At 54.2% G+C, this 23,360-nt stretch overlaps 1 protein-coding gene and 1 pseudogene across 1 annotated transcript in view; both read right to left on the bottom strand.

The window, feature by feature from the left end:
• The window catches only part of PTPRN2 (protein tyrosine phosphatase receptor type N2), a 686,072-nt gene that overhangs the window by 176,762 nt on the left and 485,950 nt on the right, over positions 1-23,360 (bottom strand).
• LOC132496436 (NACHT, LRR and PYD domains-containing protein 2-like) lies at positions 16,432-18,475 on the bottom strand (annotated as a pseudogene).

The following is a 23,360-nucleotide window of genomic DNA, read 5'->3' on the forward strand; positions in this document are numbered from 1 at the left end:
TGACTCCATCTTTGAGAAGAAGCCCAGGCCCAGGGCCGGAAGCAAGGGGAGGGCGTGGGGCCTCCTAGAGGAGAACCCGACGGCCAGCTCTTAGGAAATGAGAGGGGGGCTGCCAGGGCCACCTCCCCCCTGGAGCATCCGGAGGACAGTCCTGCCGGAGGAAGGTCCGACACCCGAGGCCTGGATGAGGCCCCTCCTTCCCCTTCTCCTCCCACTATTTTCCCCTCCATCTCTCTCCACACACAGCACACCGGAGAGGATGGCTGCCTTCCTTCAAGAGCAAACAGATCCGTGAATCCTTGTTGGAAACAGCAGCATCACAAACATGATGGGAGGCATCGTGGGATTTCCTGGCAGGGGCCACTGCCCCTCTGCAGGCTCCCCATGTCCCAGGTGAGTCATGCCCCAAACTGGCGAATGGGTCAGCAAAGCAGGGCCTTCCCAGCTGGTCCTGCCTCTTGGGAAGCACTGGCAGGAAGCTCCCTTAGTGACCAGGCCCATGGCCCACAGGTTCAGACCGAAAACAGCATCCCGACCTGCGTTTCGGGCCCGGCCAGCCCTTCTCTTCCTGGGACACGACTGCCTGCGCTTGCATCCCCGTGTGAAACACAGCTTCGCTTACAAGGGACAGTAATCTCTGATAATCAATTCATATGCGATACCCAACATTAGATCTTGAAACGTAAGTGGAAATTTGCTTACTGTTCTTTACTTTCCCCTTTAGCTTTGGATGTAAAGGAAAAGCAGAATGCAGTGTCTACCTGAAAGTTAGTTCTTTTCAACCACCACCAAGGAAAATGTTTTGATCAATAATATTGATACACAATTGACTTTTACAGTGTTAAAGTACCTCTAGACAAATCATCACAGCACGGAACAGAACACCCAAATTCAAACCAAATTAGAGTAAAAATCAACTCCGACAAGGACCACCTAAGGAATTAAAAGTCACGGAACAAAAGCTTAAAGGGAACGAAGCAAACTCGGGTGAAATCCACAGCATCCAAGGTGACCCACGTTCTGATGACCTCGTGAAGGACGGACGAGGCAAGCAACCAAAATGTCAAAACCAAACCTCCCCGTTTGGCTCCAGAGGGCAGGTTAGAACCTACACTGGAACGTGGGTCTCGGAGTCCCTCCGGGAACCAACAACTCAGTGCTTTTATGCTGCTGTTCCTCCTGTGAACCAGGCAAGCAACAGCCAGTCCACTGGACCAGCTTCCAGTCAGTCTGCTGCACTCAACTCCCACCTCGCCCGGAAACGGACCGAATCGCTCACACAAAGCCCCAGCTTGAAGCAATGCTGTGTTGGAGGAAAATGTCCACCTGCCTCGTCAGGGCCTCGGACGGCCCCTCCCTGGGGTTTTGGGCCCCTTAAACAAATGCCACTTGAACGCAAAACTTTCTTTTTTTGGTCACCAGTATGCAAGCCTGAAATATAACCGTGGCTCCAACTTGATTAGGACACCTCTTGAGTTTAGGTAGCAATGCTACGTCGAAAATGCCAGATAGTGGCTGATATTCCTGGAGGGTAGGTGACTCCTTGATATGGGAGGTCGAGCCCTGGGTTCCCGGCTCCTGCTGACGAGGGTGTGCCCGGCATTCAGTGGGTCTCGTGCCCCTCGGGGGCAGCCCAGGACAGAAGAGTGCAGGCTGGTGTCCGCACAAAGCACTGTTCCTCAGCTGACCAGTCAGGGAGGGCCGGGTTTCTTTGGGGGCCTGCAGGCGGCTAGAATAACCCTCCTCGCGGGCCCACCACGTGACGTGGCACGTTCCCATCCTGCTAGGGCAGGGGGACCACCCCCAGTGAGGACCCGCCTTCACTGACCCGGGAGCCTGCTCTTTCAGCGACCCTCACAGCCGAGGGGCGAGAACCTGCTGCCGGCGCTACTCCTGGGGCCTCAGAAAGCCAAAGACAAGCCCTCGACTCTGAACAGCAAGATGTGTGGGGCTAGGAAGCCGGCCAGGTGTATGTTCTGAGCCACAGGCCACCTGGAGTGGCCTGACGCACAGTATTTCCTGGGTCACAGCAGATGAAGACTTCGGCCTAATTGACCGACCAACTGGGCCCACCCCCCCACCCCCCGAATTCACACCTGAGATCGACCAGCCTGTGGGTCATTAACCTGCTGATTTAATTCCCCGTGGTTGTTAAAAATGAGCGACGTGCGTCGCTTAAGCAAAGACGCTCGAACGTTAACAGTAAACACCTTGAAGTCATCACCCTGATCCACGCCCAACAAAGCGTCTACGGGCACCGGTGGTGGACGGCCTGGCTCACGTGACTTTCTGATCTTCCCCACCTGGCGCTGCCGCCACAGGTGCTGAGTCGGGGGCTGGGCTCCGCGTCTATGTCGGCGTCGGACAGGAGGCTTCCTGGGCTCTGCAGCAAGGGAGAGGCGTGCGGCGGAGGGGAACGGGTGGGTCTGGGTTCCGTATCCCCAGAGGTTCTCCTCAGACAAATGTACTGATGGTCACTGGTTCTCTTGCCCATCGAGAACTGAGGGAAGCTGGGTTATAAGTGAGGATCAGCTTTGTTGAAATTACTATTAATTAAAATGATCAATATTATGTCTAAAAAGGATAGCTTTCCAGGAACAAAGTCGTCCTCCAGCTGCCGTGTCCATAGGAGGTCAGCAGGCTCACGATGCCCTTGGGGGCGGGATTTGCAGACTCATCGGTGACCTGCTAAGAGCAGGAGGCATCCCTCAGCCCTGTTTGGAGCCGGCATTTGAAAAGAGGGAGGTGTCAGCGCGAAGAGGAAAGAGGCGTAGCGCCTCCCCTGCGGGAACACGGCCATCCAGGCACGGAGCTGCTGGGGCCGCCCTGCGAGGTCAGACGTCCGGGTGCGCGCTCTACAACCTCAACAGAGACAGCAGAGACCAGCTACAGACCCATACGTGTGCAAGGTCCCCACTGGTCCCAGCTGTCCCTCAAAGAGGGAAACCAGCGTCCGCCCTCAAAGACCTGATTCGGAAAATGACGATCGCACAAATTCTCATCAACGTCCAGCATTTCCTTCTGGCACACAAATGTCACGTGCAGAGACAGGCATCAGGAAAGCGGGCGATAAAAGCTTCGTTTCCTTTCCTTAAAGAGAAGAGGTGTCAGGTGGTGGAATAAACTGGCTCCTTCGCTAAGGGACCCCAGTGCACCCAATGCTGTTCGCCTGGGATGGGGCCGTCAGAGCTCTCGGTTTGCTGTGATTTACGTGATTATGTTACTAGGACGTGTTATGGTGGGAACTTCCAATAGGACACATGGGACCCTCCCAGCACCCTCGACAAGAAGGGCTCATCACGCGTATCTGAGCTGGTGTTACGACTGAGTACCACACCGTGTTTGTTTAATTCAGTGTAAAATAATCTTATTAATAGGAGCTCCACTAATTCAGAGCTTACGGTATCCACCAGATCCACACTAAAGCTGAAAAGTCACCGTCTAAAGTAAGGCTCTGGGACGAGCTGAACAACCTCATGGACCGCGGCTCACGCTATCACGTGCAACCTCGGTTCAGACCTTGGCTTCTCTTCCGACAGCCGACCTGGACCAGCTTTCCTGTGTGATTCCTGGAAGACGGCGTAAGATTCTGCTTTCGGACCACAGCCTTTGGAGTCTGTTCACATCTTGTCTCGGCTCCAGGCCCCTGAGTCACTGCCCTGTTTTTGTCCAAGTAAGAAGTGAAGCCGAGGAGTGGCACATCTCCTGGAGCAGCCAGGAGGGCAGGCGTGTGGTCGGGCCGCTCGGAACGGCTGCCCTCTCACTCTCTGTACGTCCCCGCCTCACTGACGCCCCACTCATGACTGTGCCTGGCCGGCCCCTGGCCCCCTGACCAGCTAGTGACTGTTCTGATCCTCAGGCCAGAACAGCTCCACCTGCTAAGGGAAACATCTGCCCTCGGGGTGATGGTTAACCTGAGGGCGGGGAGGGACCTACCCAGCTGCTGGTTTCCCTGGTAACTGACATCAACTCCCCTGTAAGCGGCCTCCCTCTCCCCTGAGCAGCTGAGATTGCTGCCCTGTCCTGCCTGCTGTCCACGGTGGCTGGGGGTGTTATTCCGGAACCCTTTGCCTCTAACGCATAAGATCCCCATCCAACAAACCACTGTTTTCCCTGCCGCTGCCCCCGGGCTCTGTCTTGGGTCTCGAGGTGACGGCAGGGCCCGCAGGCCTGCGGGGTGCAGCCCAGCGGGGCTTGAGCTGCAGGACTGTCCCTCCCACCCCTGCCTGGGGCACATCCTCAGTCAGCGTGGGAGCCCTTCTGGGGGAGAGGCTGAGTGTCAGCTCCTCCATGGTGGGGAGGAGTCCAGCCTCTGAAGGTAAAGATAATCATATAAATGTTGCCGCCATGGTCCTGGTGTCCTGTTGCTGGCCGAGCGTGAGGTTGGCTTCCCACGGGGCACGGATAGAGCAGCCTGAGCCCGAGAGCTGCATGGCTCGGGTGCCCACTGGGTTTTGTTTTTAATAGAAAATATAACTTTAATAAGGAAACTCAAGTAGGGTAGGAGTGATCTGGGAACAATGGCGATCCCCACGTGATGACCTGCTTTTCCTGGAGCAAAACACTGCAACCAGGAGATGGACAAAGGGTCCAAGAGCCCAGTATCCTTCACCTTCCAAGAAGAGAAGGAGGGATTGGTGAGTCTCTCAGAGAAGAAATCAAGCGTCTTCCTTCCCCTGGAGCTTGCAGTGGGCGCAGGGCATGTGGGGTTCTGGCATCGGGGGAGGGCTGCACCCCATTCCAGTGACCAGAGAGGGTGGGCCCTCTAGTGCCCACCCACCTCCCCCAGGCCTGGCTCGAGCCTGTAAGGCCACGACCAAGCCCCCAGGGCCTGACGGCCAAGACCAGGCGAGGCACCTGCCCTTGGGGGCTGGTACGGGGGCCCCAGGGGCACAGCCCGGAGCGTGGGCGTACTTGGCCACATTGCTGTTAAAGTGACTTGACGCACAGAGTCCAAGGTCGGAAAGGTTGTGACGGCAGCTACATCTGACGCCCCGCCTGCTCCACGTCTCAGTCCCACTTTCGACATTTTAGCCGCTTCCTCTGGATTCAGGTATCTGATTGCTCAGAAATCTGACTGAATTGTCAAGGAGCTCTTTCCTAATCTATCCATTTTAAAATTATCTGCGGATCCCTTGCACCTGGAACCCTGGCCTGACTGGTTCCATCATGCTTGACCCACAGGAGGTGCTGGACGCACAGCAGAGGGACAACACACCCCGTGGTGACCTTATTTCTCCAGTGTCACATGGCCAGCAGTGGCCTGAGGGAGCTGCGCCGGGGTCCAGAGGTCCTGGGGGGGCAGCCCCCACCCCCTGGCACCAGGCTCAGGAGGGCACCCAGGTCCCTCTGGTGGTCCCGGCGACGGATGTTGTCTTGGGTGCCCTGGACCCCCTTCCTCTCTGTCCCACCTCAGTCTCCAAACTCAAACCCAGTTCCGGCAGGAGAAAGGCAGGAGTGGCAGGAGAAACAGCGCTAACCTCCCAGCAGCTGGGCGAGATGAAGGTACCATCCACTCTGCCCTCCAGAGCTGGCTCTGGTTCAGAAAGGAGCCCAGCACGGGCCTGGCACTGCAGTTGCCAAAGCTCTGAAGGTCCCGCCTGCGGAACCCTACGTAGCCACGTGCAGGGAAGACGCCCTAGTGCAGTTTCAAGCACAGTGGGACACAGGCTCCAGGTGGAGGGCGGGGACGCAGCCTCGCTGGCCCTGTCACCTGTCGGCCCACGGTCACACAAGGGCTGCTGTGGCACCTGCCCTCACTCAAGAGAGAAGAACCCTCTTCCTTCTTCCACAGACGCACAGACAGCCTCATCCCGTCCCACACGAGGCCTGCTTTGTTCCTGCCTCTGTTTCCCCAGCTTTCTTACCCCAAAGAGTCGCAGCAGGAGCTAACACATGTGTGAAAATTGTGGGATTTAGGAAAATTGTTGAACCTGCAAAGTGTGATGGAAACTCTAGGTCAGCATCTTCTCAGTAACGCTTACATTTCGTGGGGGGAAAATCACCAGTTTCTGGCTAACTGACCCTCTTTGGTGACATCACAAAGTCAGATGGTCCTGGGACTGATTTTATTGCCTCTGAACGACACCTTTACAATAACAGAAACGACTGCCAGACCTAGTTCTCCACAGCCTTCAGACGTGGCCCCTCTCCTGGGAGGTGAACCATAAAAATTCTTCTGAGGAGCAAGTGCACGGCCCCCAACAGGATGGAGGGGGGCTGACCGGTCCCCGGACGGCACTGAGATGGAGGGTCTGTTTCCCAGGCCCCTCCTTGGCCCGAGGAGGCTGGACTAGGGGGTTTTAGCATTTGGGTTGCCTTCTACCCTCAGGAGAGCTGGCACGCTTGTGGCAGAATTCAGGACCCAAAGCCTCTGGGATCAGATTGAAACCGAAACCCTGGTGACCAGAAGGATTGGGTCCTCGGGGACCAAGGTTCAAATGAATCAACGGCCCAAGTGCTGCGGCCCGTGTCCCCGTGTCCCCGGTCCCATGTCTCTGCATGTAGGCTGCGCGTCCATGTCACCAGCCTGGGCTGCTCTGAGCAGAGCCTGACTTCGCCTCCCGCCACCTCCTGGAGGTCCTTCCCTACCTCCTTCCTTTCTGACACTCCCAGGCCTGTCACCCACCTTCCACCAACCTCCCCCGGCTCTCCGGGCAGGTGACTTTGCCACCCTCATGCTCAGACCCAGGTGACCTGAGCCCCATGTGGATGACCAGCTGGACCCGGTCCACAGCGGGCACATCAGCCCCGCCAGCCCCCCGCCAGCCCCTCCCTCAGGGTCCCCTGTCCTCCCGTCCTGCCTTGACTTTACCCCACACTCTGATCCTCCTCTGAGTCCTGCTGGGTCCCCTGAGGACCCTCAAGCCCGGCCCCTCCTCCTCTCCCGCTGCCTCGCCCTCAGTCCACCCTGGACGTCTGCCACGCTGACCCCACGGCCGCCTCCAGTCTGTCTTCCCACGGCCGCCGGAACAGGCTGAGCTCACGACATGGGTGCCTGCAGAGTCAGGGTTCAGCCAACACCACTGCGCTCCACGGGCAGCCTCGAGGGTCCAGGGGTTCGAGCACTTTCCAGGCTTTCTGGCAGCGGTAATCTTACCTGTGACGCTCAGAAATTACACGGCTACACGGCTCTCAGGCGCTTAGAACCAGATGGCACCACACAGAGTTGGGGTGGAGGGGCGGGGAAGCAGTTCCTGCCTCCCGTGACTTGGGGTGTAACCGGGAAGCCGGCGCGGGGCCGTGGGGCCTCGGGGGCCACGAGTGGGCGTCACAAGTGGGCACTGCATGTGCCACTCACAGGTTCAAGCCATTGCCGTATGATGACACTCACATGAACACTGAAAACTACGAAGTGACTATTTGGGGAGATACAACTGGGCATCCGGAGAGCCCCAAAGACCCCACCAGACATGCTGGTGCTGACGGGAATCAGCGTGACCAGTGGACGAGGTGACATCCAGTCAAGCGCGTCTCTTTGCCGCTCTGTTCAGGAAGAAACCGAACTGGGGAAAAGTCTCACCCACAATAACAGCAACCAGAGAAACCCAGGCAAGGTGGGTTGTCTATGAAGAAAACACAAAGCTTTGCTGAAACACTTGAAGCAAATCCTTCAAAAATGGAAAAATTAATTACACTGCTGGACTGAAAGACTCTCAGTGGTGAAAAGCCAGTCATTACAGAGAACATATAATTTTAATACATTCGTGATGAGAATCCTGATCAGGTGAGTCTTGTGTGTGACTTGATAAGCTGGTTCTGAGAGATCATTTGGGTTCAGGTCTTAGAAGAATAAACGTTTAGGAACAGCCAAGAAATTGAGGGGGAGAATGAACGACGTGCTCTGCAGATATTACAATACATAATCAAATACTGGGGTGGCATCCTGCCGGCGTAAGAACCAGCATCTGGATCGGTGGAATAAAACAGATTGTCCAGAAACAGAGCTGATCACACCAGGGAATTTAGTGATAAAGGTGGCATTTCACACCACTGGGTAATGAAGGAATTATCCAATAAATACAATTGGGAAAATGAAGTATCCTTTTGTAAGAAAATAAAGTGAGATTCCTACCACGTTCCACGTGAAAAATTAGATGGCTCAAAATCTAAATGTAAAAAACAATGAACTACAAAGCAATTAGAAAGAAGTGTAAAATACTTATCTGGGGGCTCGACTGTCACACAACCTAAGCTATTCTTACAAATCCGTAAGTCTTAAAAGAGTACTGTTTCCAATGTGCAAATGGCTTCTACAAATCAGTAAAGAAAACAATAAAAGAAAAATGAGCATCGATTATGATCGAGTAAATTGTAGAAGACACGAAGGGGAAATTAGTGTGTGAAAAGACGCTCAACTTTGTAATAATTACAAAATAAACACTAAACAATATTTTGCCTACCGCACTGGCACAAGTTAAAAAGCTTGATAATACCTTTTTTTCCCGTATACTTCTATTATGTGTATAAATTGGTAAAGCCCTTTTGGAGGGTAATTTGGCAATAAAAATGCACATACTCTATGAGCAAAAAAATCCCATTTCTTGTAATCTAATTTACAAAACTTATAGCACAGATGCCTATATTTGTACAAGAATAGTAACTTCAGCATTGCCTGCAACAGCAAATAAACAAATAGGAAACAAGCCATCACTGAGAGTATTTCAATGTTTCGTTCTTAAAAAGGAGATGTGTCTCTAGGCTCTCACTGGGAAAGATCCATAAGTGATTGCTTGTTGGTAAGTCTTTTAAGCGAATCATGGAACAACAGCCAACGCCCAATCTCACTTTTGAAAACAAAACAACAAAATCTAACAAGAAACAATGACCCAAACCCATGTATTTGAGCACTGTATGCACGGAGGGAACCCAGACACACATCCCAGTGTTTGCTTCCGGGGGCTGCAGTGGGCAGGGGTCACCGGGTAAGACCCTCAGAGCTTCACACACTCCGTGGAGTCTGACCGTGAGGAAGGGTGAAAGGTGTGCTCATTTTCTCCTTCTGTTTGTGCTTTTTGATAGTTTTTGAGCCACAGAGAAGCTGAAAAGGACAAGTGCTCACCTGGCTCAGGTAAACGAGTGGTGTGAGCGGTGTGGATGGCAGGTCCCACTCGGGGGAGGTGGCCGTGTGTGCAGAGACACTGCCTGCCTTCGCGGAACAGCCGAGGTGGCACCGAGTGTGGCTTCAAGGCCAGGACGCGCGTGGACGCAGTAGCCTGGGGGGCGCTGGCCCCAAGGGCGCGTCGGGTCGGGCGCAGGGCAGGTGGCCCCTCCCTCGGGTCCCAGGCGTCTGCCTGCTGGGCTCAGGGGCCATGATTCCACAAACACTTTCTCCTACTTCCTCCAAACCTGAGTTTCACACTGACCCCAGCTCACAGGGACAAGAAGAGCTGGAACCACCCCTTGGGCTTTCTTTCTTTTCAGATATACAGCCTTTCAACCAAGACCTTCTTGGCTTTTAAGTTAATTTGGCGACGAAAAGGGTGTTAGCTGTAACCTTGCTCAGAACTTCAACAATTCTTGGTTTTGCTGGAAACCCAGATTATTATTCTAGGAGCTTTCTGTTGCCAGATCACCTTTCTCGGAGACCTGACCTTTGAAACAGGCCTTGCACCCAAGCGTGCCCTCACCTGCCGCCCGCCTGCCCACACTTGCCTTGTTCCACGTCCCACAGTCAAAGTGGGCAAGGGCACCCCCCCCGGGCCCCCTCCCCGTCTGGGGCTCCTGCAGGCTACCTGCTCTGCACTGTGGCCTCACCTCCCACCCGTCCCCCGGGCAGGCAGCCGAGCACGGCCCACATTCTCTGCTTTCCTGAGGCTCAGAGCGGAGCCCACACACCGAGGGAGAGGCTCAGAGGTACCGTGGGGTAGGGGGGGACTGAGTCGCCATCCCAGGCCAGCCCCCGGCCAGGGCCTTAACCTCCCCCTACAGAGGTGCTCCCTCTCCCGGGCTGTCTGTGGGGGGAGAAGGAGAGGGGGCTGCATGTGGACCAGGAGCAGACCATGTGCCCGTGCCAGGCCAGGTCTGAACTTCAGCACAGCCGGGGATCCTGGGGGCTGGAGAAGGGGTCCGGCCACGGCACGGCTCCCCGAGCATCCAGGGTGGCTATGAGATCTCTGTGCTCCTTCAAGCCCACCAGGAGGACCTGGGGAATGCCAGGTGCTCACAAAGCAGCACTGAAGTGAATGAATGAAGCTTGCCCCTCGGCCTGCCAAGCCCGCCGGAGCCCTCTCTGCTCCCGCATCCGGATGTTCGGCCTCAGGTGTGCGGGGCCCTGGGAGGTGTGACTTCCCACCGGGAGATCTGCGGGGCAGGGAGCCTGTGCTTTCCAATGACTGCAGGAGCTTGGGCACTTCTTACCCGTGAGCTTTACATTTTAAAGCACTGCTGGTGATTTAACGTAAGAAATCAATGAACACTCCGTTTTAACCGCAGAGGATCAATTTCTCTGTCATGCTCACGCGGCCACTGATGCAGTTTTAAAACCCATCACTTCTTTCTAAAGCAGAGCGGAGGGACTTCGGTTTGGGATTAATCAACAGTGATGAGCTTAAATAAATGAGATGAAGTTTCTATATATCTTGTAGGGTGATTTTTGGCTCAAATTAATGGAAGCCCTTTGTGCCGTGCTGGGTGGAGGTGGGGTGTGCCTGTGAGCTGCTCTCTGGGGCCTTGGGGACAGCGCCCAGCTGCACGTCTGCAGTTACATTTGCACAGCCAAGCACTGTGTTTACTGCAAGTGAATGTCATATATTAACAAAAACTGCAAGGTTTTCTGGAGAAGTTTAACTGGTACTTTATGTGAGACTGCAGACCTCAGTCTCCAGCTCAGAGATGACGGTGGTGATGTTTCCATTTGGGGGCTCCCCGGGCTCCCCTTTTGTGCTAGCGCTGCAGATACTTGTGTTTCTGCAGGCAGAATTTCACTCTTGAATCGTTCAAGTGTATGAAAATCACAGCATCACAGAAATTTGGGACAGGCAGGGCTCCGAGGGTCCTACATCTGACACCTCCGTTTCAGTTTCTCTTGGGGAGGTGATGGGAGGGGTGCGTGAAGTTGGATACCCGTGAGATTCCCATAAGCCCCCCTGAGCTAGGAGAAGCAAGAGACCGCTGTCCTGCTCGGAGACCGAGCCGTGGCTTCCATGGGGTCTCACGTGCTGTCAGCAGCCCCAGCCTCGAGGACACACCGTCACTGCGGGGTCGCTGGGCCCTGGCATCTGAGCCCAGGAGCAGGTCCACGGCCCCATCTTGGCCGGCAGGCCTCCCGCCGTCCCACGGAGGCCACACACTCGCCTCCCCCCCAAGGTGGCCTTTGTCCGGATGCCTAGCCTGAACCCACCAGGGTGTCTGAGAATGCATGTGACCACAGATGCTGTCCTTATCCCCCGCCCTGCGCCGGGCTGCTTGGCCTCTGTTGGCTTGTTTGTTTCTCCATCTTGCTCTTCGTGAATTTGCTTGTCGTTTATTCTAGAGCCTTTAAGACTGCCCACCGTGGGCCAGGAGCATCGCGAGGGGCGCAGAGAGATAAATGTGGCACCTTCCCGCATACACCCGGGGCTGGTTGTGGAGGGCGGTGCTTGGGGAATGGCTTGGCCCCCGAAGGCCCCTTGGAGGCCGCGGGTCGACGTCGGAGGCGGACAGGCCTTGGCTCCAGCCCTGGTGTCAGCGCTTCCAGCCACTTAATCCTCAGAAATGTACCCAATCTCTCGGGGCCTCGGCGTCCTCACCTGTGCCTGGGGTTGACGGAACCTATCTGGCAGCACGGCTTGGAGGAGAAAGGGCACCCCTGTGCAGCCCGGGCCACGGTGCGTGCAGGGGGTCCACCCCCTCGCCCCCCTCCTTCCTGCAGGGGCGGAAGCGGGGCCCCTCCCACTGGAGATGGGGAAGCTCATCTGCCTCTCCTGGCTCCACGGCCACAGCCTTGCTGCCTGGCAACCAGGCCCAAGATCAAGGCTCTGGGAGTTTCTGAGCCACCCCGGGTGCCCCGACATCCTCCAGGCCTGTGGCGCCCACGACTACCGGGACAGAGCCAGGCAGAGGAGGGGGCCCCAGACGCAGCTCCCCCATCTTCGGGGCTGGCATGTCTATGGCACAGTCTGCAGGGAGGGCACGTCGGGCGGTGTCTCGGGGCTATTCTGGGCTTCGTGGCCCCGGGTCTCGTAACCAAGGGAGCTCGCACCTCCCTGCTCTCAGAGCCCCCTCCCCTCCCACCCCAGCTCCACCCCGGGGTCCCTGCCACCCCACCCAGACCCAGCTGCTCAAGCTGCCTGTAGGTGCTGGGGCACCAGGGGGACAGATTACACGCCTGCGGTGGCGGGGAGCTGTCTCCCCCGAGGAGCCATTGTGTGGTCCGTATTCTGTGAAGCCGCGCTGCTTTGGGGTGAGTATGAAGATAGGAACCCCTCCCGGCCCGGTGAGTGACAGGGGACAGTTACCACAGGGCTGTCACTCAGCTCTGCGTCGGCTCCGTTCATGTGCTGGGATTTCACTTCTTCATTGCTGATATTAACACACAGGAAAACCAGAAAAGGAAAAGTCGGCGCCTGATGCATTTTGTATTTTTTTTATCATGTTATTTATTCCAAAGTAGCCCAAGGAGCATGAAAAACACCCAGCCTGAAAAAAAAAAAGAAATCTGCTGTGGGTTGTAGGACCCCCCTCACCAGCAGAGTGGTGGTACCTTTCTCCTCGGGCACCTTTCCCAGCTGAAACCTCTTTGAAATAACACAAGCAGAATCACAAAGCACGTGACAGCCCTGCCTGTCATTGTCCTGCAAAAGCTCAGCCCCACCGTCTCCCTAGAAAGGTTTCCAGGCCCGAGACACCAGTGTCTCTGTGACTGAGGTGGTGAGACGCCACACCTGGCCACACCTGGCCACACCTGGCCACACCTGGCCGCCCGGGCCCCAGAGCCAGGGAGGGGCTGGGTTCTGTCTGAACTCCCCAGGTAGCCGCACCCGGAGCCGAGCTGGAAGCAGCGCTCCCCTCTCACTTCTTCCCCAGCTGCTCTCCGTGGAGCACGGGCCGCTCCTCCCCCATCCCCAGCACAGGGGCCCAGGTGAGAGGAGCTTCCAAAAGAAGTGTGGAGGTGTCCCTTGGGGGAGGGGTGTTCCCGCCCGTGCGGTGCGGGGGGGGGGGGGTCCCCTGGGTCACATGATGACAGCTGCCCGGCTCCTCCATGGAGCCGTGTCCCACCTGCTGCCCCCACCCCTCGGCCTCGTGGGAGGGGCCGGCCCATGTGCAGACCCCCGCTGGGTGGTGTGAGGGGCCCACCGACCAGCTCCTAACACGGAGCACAGGAAGTGGCGGCCGGGAGCACAGCTGCCGTGGGAAGCAGAGGCTTTGGAGGGCGTCCGCAGAGCCCTGGTAGAGCCCTTCGCAGGGTGACTGGGTGCCTCTCGGGTGCCACGGGTGACCGGACAGGACGGGTTCCCGGGTCTGCGCTGACGGGTGTTTCTCCACCGCACAGCAGGCTTCCCTGGGTTCGCAGCAGGTGCCCAGCTGCCCACCCGGGCGTCCCCTGCCTGCAGGTGTTCCCCCTCCCCCCAGCTCCTCCCTGAGGCGGCCGGTGCACAAGCGCCCAAGTGCCAGGCAGAGCCCGGTGGCCTCAGCCCCCGGGGAGCACTGGGCAGGCCTGTGATCCCTGCGCTGCGTTCTGAGTCCCCACCGCTTGGAGCAGGGGAGTCCGGGGGGCAGGGCGGCCCTCTCACTCTGTGCGGTGAGCTCAGAACCGCGGGAAACTAAACCCCCATCCCACCCTGGGCCCGAGGGACTTCATCTGGGGGACAGGAGGGTGTCACGACTCCCCAGGAGACTCAGGGGTGAACTTCAGGGATTCCTGTAACTGCCAAGACTGTATGGAGAGTTTTGTCTGTGCATTTCCCTACGAGAGACCATAGCTTTCATCACAGGGACCGCCGGCTCCCCTCCCCCCAGGTTAAGACTCAGAGCCACTGCCTACAGCGGACAATACTCTGTCCAGCCCTCATTCGGACCTGATGGAGAAATCAGAAGCTTTACAGACAAGCAAAAGCTAAGAGAATTTAGCACCAGCAAACCAGCTTTGCGACAAACGCTAAAGGAACTTCTCTAGGCAAGAAACACAAGAGAAGCGAACAAAAGAGGAAGGGAAGAAAAAAGACCTACAAAAACAAACCCAAAACAATTAAGAAAATGGCAATAGGAACATACATATCGCTAATTACCTTAAATGTAAATGGATTAAATGCTCCAGCCAAAAGACACAGACTGGCTGAATGGACACAAGAACAAGACCCGTACGTATGCTGTCTACAAGAGGCCCACTGCAGACCTAGGGACACGTACAGACTCACAGCCACTCAATCAACCAGTAAGTCAGCACTCACTCCCCACAGCCCAGGCTTTGCCGCCGGTGGTGACACTGTCTTCCTCAGGAACAAGTCATTTGAGAACGACCGACGTCCTTCCTTAGGACGAGAAGGAGTTGCCCTGTCCTGCTGGTGCCACACTCTCCTCCAGGACCTCCTGCCAAGGCTGGCCAGCACACACACCGCCTGGCGGCCCGGTGCCAAGCTCCCCACTGGCCTCGCTGACACTGCCCAGCTCCACCGGCCCCCGAGCCTTAAGAGTTGGGGCTGAGTCCCAGAAGGTGAGGATCTGGGGACCTCTCGGGGGGTGCTTGGTCCCGCGCAGGCCACAGCATCCTGGTGGTGACCAGTCCAGGGCTAGGACTGCCAGCCATCGCCCACTAACAAGGGTGACCCCCAGAGGCCTCGGGAAGCCCACTGGTGTAAGTGAGACCTGCTGGGCGAGGCTTCCGGGCCGAGGCACTGAGGCACCGCCCAGGGCAAAGGACAAAGGGCAAGAGGCTCCCAGCAAGGTCGTGGCTGCTGCCCTCACAGCCCTGACACAGGGAGACGGGAACACAGCACTCAGGGAACCAAGCAGAGAGAAGGACAGCCTCTCTGACCTCCTGAGAAATCCTGATTCGCCGAAGGAAGCATAGTGACAGTGGGTGACACAGCAGGGGAACCGGAAGGGCTGGTGCCACGTGCAGTCTGCAGGGTGACTGAGGGCGGGTCAGCCAGGGGCCAAAGTGCATGCAGCCCCCAGCCCACGTCCCTGCTGCAGACAAGTGGCCAGCACAGCGTGGGAACCAGTGAGCACACATTCCAGCTGGGAAAGAAGGTGTCACCCAAGTTACAGGGAACGCCAAGTCCCATGGGTTCTCCATTTGAATTACATAAATCTCCTCCTCGGACCCGGGACCGATCATCAGTCTCTAGGTTATCTTCTCTCCACAAGTACTGATGAGGCATTCATGGCTTTTTTCTTTCCCACCGAACCTTCTTGACAGTGGCAGACACGCCAAGCACGTCATTTTCCTACCTGCTCATGGCTCACCCGATCTATGAGGATGACAGCCTTGCTTTGGGGCATCTGGACCCCGAGTAGAACGTCAACTAAGGCTTTTTTTTTTAACATCTTTATTGGAGTATAATTGCTTTACAATGGTGTGTTAGTTTCTGCTGTATAACAAAGTGAATCAGCTATACATATACATATATCCCCATATCCCCTCCCTCTTGCATCTCCCTCCCACCCTCCCTATCCCACCCCTCTAGGTGGTCACAAAGCACCAAGCTGATCTCCCTGTGCTCTGCGGCTGCTTCCCACTAGCTATTTATTTTACGTTTGGTAGTGTATATATACACTACCAAACGTAAAATAGATAACTAAGGCATTTTAACCCTCAGCCGCAGACAAGGCTGCTGCTTCTACAAGGGAAACCCAAAGGTTCATGAACCGGCAGCTCTGGGCCCGTTGATGTGAAAAACCCTGAGGCTGTGAAGTACGACAGCCTCTTCTCTACCTGGTGTTCTCGCAGGTGAGCGGCCCAGTCAGGGGGCTGCAGGGGCTGCCAGCGCTTGGGCTCCACACGGCCACATGTGAACGCCTGTAAATTTTACCGCCAGCCTCTGAGATGGTCACTGTCGTTCCCGTTTATTGCAGGGGAGACCAAAGTCGGAGGATGAGCAGGTGAAGATGTGACGGCTGCTCCAGGGAGAGGCTGGACGGGCCCCGGGAGAAGCTCTCCCGCCTGTGCTGTGTCACCACGCAAGGACGCCCTCCCTTCACTGGCCGAGAGGCTGGCAGTGGCTGCAGCCCCGCCGACCATCCCTGCCTGGCAGCACCTGTAGCGGGGCCGCATCCAGATCCACCCAGAGAAGAGGACTCGCAGCCCCGCCTGCTGGCCCCCCCTGCAGGACGAGACCCACCTGTCCATCTGGGGGCTGGGATCCAGCCCTTGACCAAGCTTCTGACCCCCAGGCCGCCTGGCACGGATGCACTTGGGCTGACACATGCGTGTGAGACTCCCAGGAGGCCCGCTGGGTTGGATGTGTGAGGAGGAGGGGAAAGGCCTGGGGTGCCGCTCTGAGGCCTGACTCAGAGTCGCGAGGGCTCCCGGCTGTCCGATGGGACGTGCTCGGGGGGCCCTTGGGTCTGCCGCTTCCTGGTCAGGAGCGTGGAGCCCGCGGCGGGAGGGGGACGACTGGTCGCAGCCTCATCAGAGCCGAGGGGAGGGCAGCCTGGCCTCGGGGTCCTCCGTTCTCTGCTGGGCAGCCGCTCGGCCCCATCCAACGTGCACCTGACGTGTCCTCGCCGTCCTCGGCCCAGGCTGGTCCACAGCGTCACCGCCCGTGAACCTGCCGTGTCCTACACTCCGTCCCTGTGGTGGAACCCCACTGATCTTTCTAAGTCATAATTTAAACATGTCCCTCTGCTAACTGACCACCTCCTGGCTCTCAACCTCTTGGGACAGACCCCAAAGCCCCTCGGTGCTGGGCAAGCCTGGTGACCTGCAGCCGCCTCCCGCGGGCCACCTGTCTTCCGGTCCCAGCTGTGCCCGGTCAGACCCGACGTGGTCTCGGTGCTTCCCATCCTTGCTCTTCTCTGGGGGCAGGGGGTGCTTCTTCTCATCACCCTGGTCAGGGGGCTCCTGCTGCAAGCAGCCTCTGTCTCATCACTGTTCTATTTTCTTTGAATCGCTCGTTATCTGAAATAACCTCACCCGTCTGCTCGTTTAGAACGTGAGTTACACGGCCAGGTAGGCTCACCTGGTGTGTCCCCCCCCCCGCCCCCCTCCTTTGAAGGCATCTGGCATCCGCCAGCACTGTCCCTATGGGGTTGCCCGGTGTGGACGCTCTGTGAAACAGACTGCTTTCCCTGGTTCATTTTAACTTTAATCTATACCTTGTTAAAGAGAGGACTTAAAAAAAAAACCTTTAAAATATGAACATCCAATTCACATTTTACCCTCACGGTGGTGTTACAGTGCGATCTGTGCGTCTCATGTGATTAGGTGGTGCAGGCAGAAGTGACTCCAAACCGGAAACTGAACAAAGTTCAGTTTGTTTTTTTTTTCAAAGCACTTTGCTTTTTTTTTTTTTATCCTTGTGAGAGAGAACATTTTAACATCACATGGGTATGTGACTTGTGCAGAATTTACCAGAAACCAGAGAGTGAAAAACCAGTGCTCAATTCTACATTTTGAACCAGTAATTAACATTTGATGTTCTGGTCTTCATTAATGAGATGTCTTAGAGATATCAGATGGCCCCCTCTGGGGACATGCGAGAGAGTTATCTCGGGGTGTTCAGGAAAGGAAGTCACAACAGGAGGACCTGGGTGTTCTGGCATTATTGCATTCAGTCGTCACTTGTGGATTGCTTCCTTTCACATCCTTCAACAGCTTCTGGATTTCCGTGGTAGATTTGTCTGTCTTCAACCTGAGTGTCTTTAAGGGGCCATTCTTCTGTTTTAAAGCCTCCAGCAGCACCATTATTCCACTCTGCCCCAAGATGTTCTGGCCCAGGTCCAGAGTTTCCAGGCTCTGCTTGCTCATAAGAGCAGAGGTGAGATCCTGGCAACTGAAAGGGCTGATGGAACAGCCCCAGAGCCCTACAAATTCCAGGCTACAATTTGGTTTCTTCAAAGCTTCGGAGAGAAAACACAATCCAGTGGCTATGGGGTTGAAACCCAGGTCCAAGTTTGTTAGGCTGGAGTCTCCCTGGAGAAGCTTTGAGATGTATTTGCAGCCATGTCTGTTTCTGTTGCAGTGACAGCACACCAAGGTCTGTAGTTGACATTCGGGTACAGAATATCCCCGCACACAGAATTTTCACCCCGCCAATGCCAAGGTTGTTTCTGGCCAAGCACAGGTGGGTCAGCCTCTGGTTGACAATCAAAGCAGAAGACAGCGCCTCACAAGAGGCTTCTGTAAGGTGACAGTTTTCCAACGACAATTTCTGCAGGAAACACGCTGGATGTCTCAGAGTCGAACACAGCTACTTGACACCCTCATCCGAAACTCACTGGCTGTGAGATCCAGGCATTTCAGGGACTGGTTGGTTTCCAGGGCGGAGGAGAAATCAGCCCACTGCTGAGTGCTATCAGAACAAGATCCCAACCTCAGATATTGAAGTGTCATCCATTCGGCTGGGTGCCCCGCCCACGTCAGTCTCCCGGCTTCCCCATCGTCTGGAGCAACAACAGTGAATCCGAATAAACACCCCCACTCAGTGAGCACCATTTTCTCCTTTCCAGAGAGGACCGTGGTGGTTCATTCATTGGGCTCTTTCTGTCGTGACGCATCGTGAGAGTGACTCATTAATCCACTGGAGAGAGAAGCCAGGCTGCCCTGGGGGACGAGCCGCAGAGATTTTTTTTAATGTCAAACTCCACATGCAAACAGCACAAATCCCCATTTCTGCCCCACTGGGCTGAGAAATCTGTGGGTGACAGGGGGTAGTGAAAAACATGTATTTTCAGCCTGCTCGAAAGCCAGCATTCTCTTGGAAGAAGGAAGGAGTGCATGTTTTAAAGGCACACAGACGATTATTGACTTTGGGGACACTTGATGGACATGGTATTATCGCTGCCAAATGCTATTTGAGGAGGAGGCACAGGAGGAGCAGCGGCGGTTGACTCCGCCATGCAAGGCAGGGCGGGTGTCACTGTGTCGCCTGGGACAGAAAGGGCCCCAGCGGCTCAGGTAAAAGGCACGGAGGGTGCATGGATTCCCTCCAAAGCAAACCGGCCTTACTGGAAACTTGCACGCTTTTATCACTGTTGTATAGTTATTCTCACCTAATTGTGAAGGCCAGACGTCTCAGACGGCTTTGCTGGGCAGAAACTGCGGGGCTGGTTTCACTCTCTCAGCTTCCGGGACTGCCTTCCGGGTTCCCTTGCCCCCCGCAAAGCCAGCGCCTGGCTTCCCTCCGACTCTGCCCCCTTCCGGCGGCCTCTCCCATGTGCCGTGAGGACACATAACCCGGGATCTGTCTGCTTAGCACATTTTAAGTGCCATTAACCACAGGTTCAGGGTCGCACAGCAGGTCTCTGCAACTCGTCCGTCTTCATAATTGAGACTTCATGCCGTTGACTACTAACTCCCGTGTCCTCCCCTCGCCCCCGGCCACCACCATTCCACCCTCTGCTTCTGTAAGTTTGACTGTTTTGGATACTTCACAGAAATGGAATAAGGCGTATCTTCCTGTGACTGGTTTATTTCACTCAGCATCACACCTTCCAGGTCCAGCCATGTTGTCACCTATTGCAGGATTGCCTTCTTTGAAGGCTGAATCATAGTCCACTGCATGGGAACACCATGTTCTCTTTATTTGTTCACCTGTTGATGTTTCCATATTTTGGCTTTTGAGAATAATGCTGCAATGGGCACAGGGGTGCAGATATCTCTTCAAGATCCTGATTTCAATTCCTTTGAATAAATACACCTAAGTGGAACTGCTGGATTTTATGGCAGTTCTATTTTTAGTTTTTTTAGGAACACACACATTTTGCAATATTTTGTACCATTCTGCATTCCCACCGAGAGTGCACAAGAGTTCCAATTTCTCCATATTCTCGCCAACACTTGTTATCTCTTTTCATTTTGATAATAGCCATCCTAACAGGTATGAGGTGGTATCTCATTGTGGTTTTAATTTGCATTTCCCTGATAATTAGTAATGTTGGGCATCTTTTCACATACCTGTTGGCCATTTCTATGTTTTCTTTGGAGAAGTATCTATTCAAGTGCTTTCCTCATTTTAAAATCAGATTATTATGATTATTATTTTGCTATTGAGTTGTAGGAGTTCCTTATATATTTTGGATACTAACCCCTTATCAGATATATGCTAATATTTTCTCCCATTCAGCAGGTTGCCTTTTCACTCTGTTGATTGTTTCCTTTGCTGTGCAGAAGCGTCTTAGTTTGATGTAATCCCACTTGTCTATTTTTGCTTCTGTTAGTTGAGCTTTTGGTGTCATATCCAGGACATCACTGTCAAGCCAAATGTCATGAAGCTCTCCTCTGTTTTCTTCTAGGAGTTGTACAGTTTTATGTCTTATGTTTAAACCTTCAACCCATTCTGAGTTGATTTTTATGTATGGTAAAAGATAGGGGTCCAGTTTCATTCTTTTCCACGTGGATATCCAGTTTTCCTGACAACATTTATCGAAGAGACTGTCTTTTCCCCATTGGCGCCCTTGTAGAATGTGAGTCAACCATATACATGTGGGTTTATTTCCAGGCTCTCTATTCTATTCCACTGACCTGTGGGTCTGTTCTTATGCCAGTGTCACACTGTTTAAATTACCAGAGCTTTGTAATATGTTCTGAGATCAGAAGCTGTTGCAGGATCTTTAATTGCATTCTGGGCAGGTTTTTCATGAGAGCAAAACATGCCAACTGTTTCTTTCGGTGTAATTTCTTCATTGCCAACTCACATTTTCCTTCGACGGTGAGATAAACATTTTCTAAAAGCCCCTCGAGAGGAGCTATTGAAATCACTTGGTATAAATAGGTGCAAGAGTGGGTAATATTGATGTATCCTTAACCTACTGAAAGTTTAAATAAAAGACCTCACTATGGGAAATTTAGAAATTGCAGTCTGGGATCCCCTAAGAAGCAGGCTCAAGCCCTTGGTCTCCGAATAGTCCATAGATCCTCGTCAAGTACACACGGGCCCCACTAGAAGAGGCTGCAGTGTCATAGCTTGGTAGTGCCCAGCTACAAAGGTCAGAAAAGATGAATTTCCCAGGTCGTGAAACAACTTGATACTTGTTGGAAATTGCTCCCAGAGGGAATTTTATGTTCCCAACTAAACAGCTCATGATGAGATCATGACACGAGGTGTGTACACACACACACACACGCACGCACACTTCTCCCTCCTGCCCTTCTGACCATACCAGGTGGCCAGTAGGCGATGGAAGAGACCAACAGCCATCATTCAGTCAGACCTTGAAGACCTGACTCCTTGCAGTGGCCTTTTTTGGCTGAGAGCTCTGATGTCACCCCCTCCCCAGTCCCACCTGCAGCCCCAGGGTGGGGCCTCATCCAGGGGAGGGTTTGTTTTCTCCCCATGTTATTATGATTCATGCTCTCTGTCCTCATACTGGCTTCCGCTGTCCTGGCTGTCAGAGTGACCAGAGGGTCCTGTTGGCCGAGTTATCGCAGGGTGGTGGGGGCATGTGGAGCGCTAACTACCAAGACCCCTTCCCTTCAGCTCTTGAAAACAACAACAGAACCACAGGATGCAGCCGACAGCCATGCCCACACGCTCAGATACGTTTTCCACGAATTCCAGAAAAATGCAAATTCTATTAAGAATTAAGGATCAGCTTTCCCTCTTTAATAATAATTATTAATTTCCCTCCCACATGCAGAAGGTCTTTTAAAGACGTTCTTGTTTTGTTAAGAAGTGAAGAAAAAATAGATAAAATATCAGCAATTCAAGTTTTAAAGAAAAGGAAAAGGACGTCAGCTTATCAAGAATGAAAGATGGCTTATTCTGCAACATCCCACTTAAAAGTTCAAAGCACGTTTTCCTTATAAATTAGGCGAGTGTAAAATTCAGGGAGATGGGAAAAGACGAAATAAGATTTGAAAACACGCCAAGAATTTCAATGGGCAGCAGGGAGGAAAATCAGACGCACGGAACACGCATCAGACGTGCAAAGCTTGGCATTTAAGGTGCAGTAGAGTTGTCAGCTGAAAGGTCTCCTGGCCTCGTTCACCGGGGGAGGGGGGCAGGGCGCAACATGGCTAATATTTAAGAGAGAAATCTTAATTAATTAGCGCAACGACGTAACTTTAGTAAAAGAACCATATTTTGCAAAGGTGGAACAGAAGTAATTAAACCGGGAGGGAAACAGCAACGGTTAGAGGCCGAGGGTGATCCCACTGTGGGCGCCACACACAGAGGGCCCTGGAGAGCGGGGCTTTGTTCAAAAGGGCCAGGAGGGCCCAGACACGCCTGGTGAGTTCTGACCTGTTCTGCCACCTGTGAGGACACCATAGGCTCCAGAACCCTGGGGACCCCAGGGCTCCCAGATGGTGAGATCACGGCCAGCTGGGAGCCAAGGCCTCAGCGCACAATCCAGGCGACGGCAGAGCCCACATGGTTTGTGTCGGTCACTGTGGCCGCCCCAGGGCCCACGGAGGACCACCTGGTTCCTCACGTGGAGAGGAGCACACGCTGGAGAGCAGAAGCCGTGAGAAATGTGTACACGTGGATGTATGTTTATATGCATGTGTGCGTGTGTGTATATATGCACATGTGGATAAATGTGTGTACACACACATGTATATATGTGTACGTATGCAGATGTGTATAAGTGTACGCCTGCACATGTGTACACATGTATATGCATACGCATGTATGTATACACGTGTATAAAGATGTATATGTGCACAGGTGTACAAATGTATAGGTGTGTGTCTATGTGTATACTTGCATATATGTATATATGTGTGTATGTGTACAAGTGTATATATATAGATGTGCATGTATATCATCTATATACACCCCCCCACACACACCCACTGCTCAGATGAGCAAACTGAGGCTGAGAGAGGTTCTGTACCCTAAGCCGAACCCCTCACGTTAGGGAGGGCAGAGCTAGGGTCTGAGCCAGGCCTGTTTGGTCCCAGAGCTCATGGCCTTTGGAATAGTCCACGGGCCCCCAAGTCTCCTCCCACTGGACAAATCCTGGGCCTGGAACGGCCACCCCTGGAAACACCTTTGTGGAACGAGCTTCTGACGAAGCGCAACTGCTGCCTAGGAGGGCTCACGTTTTAGACATTCAGCATCTACCACCGTTCGCATTTCCTGAAGAACGGAATGTCGGTTTTAGGTCGACTGGACAATTTTTTTCAAATATGTGCTTCTTTTAACGTGTTTCAGGAACACATTTCCGTGCATCAGAAACATGATTTCATGGACTCTCCTGCTTAAGATGAGTACGAAGATTTTCAGACCTGAGCCAGTTTAAGGAGAAGACACAGCAGAGGACCAGGTGTTTTA

This window comes from Mesoplodon densirostris, chromosome 9 (assembly GCF_025265405.1).
Source record: "Mesoplodon densirostris isolate mMesDen1 chromosome 9, mMesDen1 primary haplotype, whole genome shotgun sequence".
Taxonomy (NCBI): domain Eukaryota; kingdom Metazoa; phylum Chordata; class Mammalia; order Artiodactyla; family Ziphiidae; genus Mesoplodon; species Mesoplodon densirostris.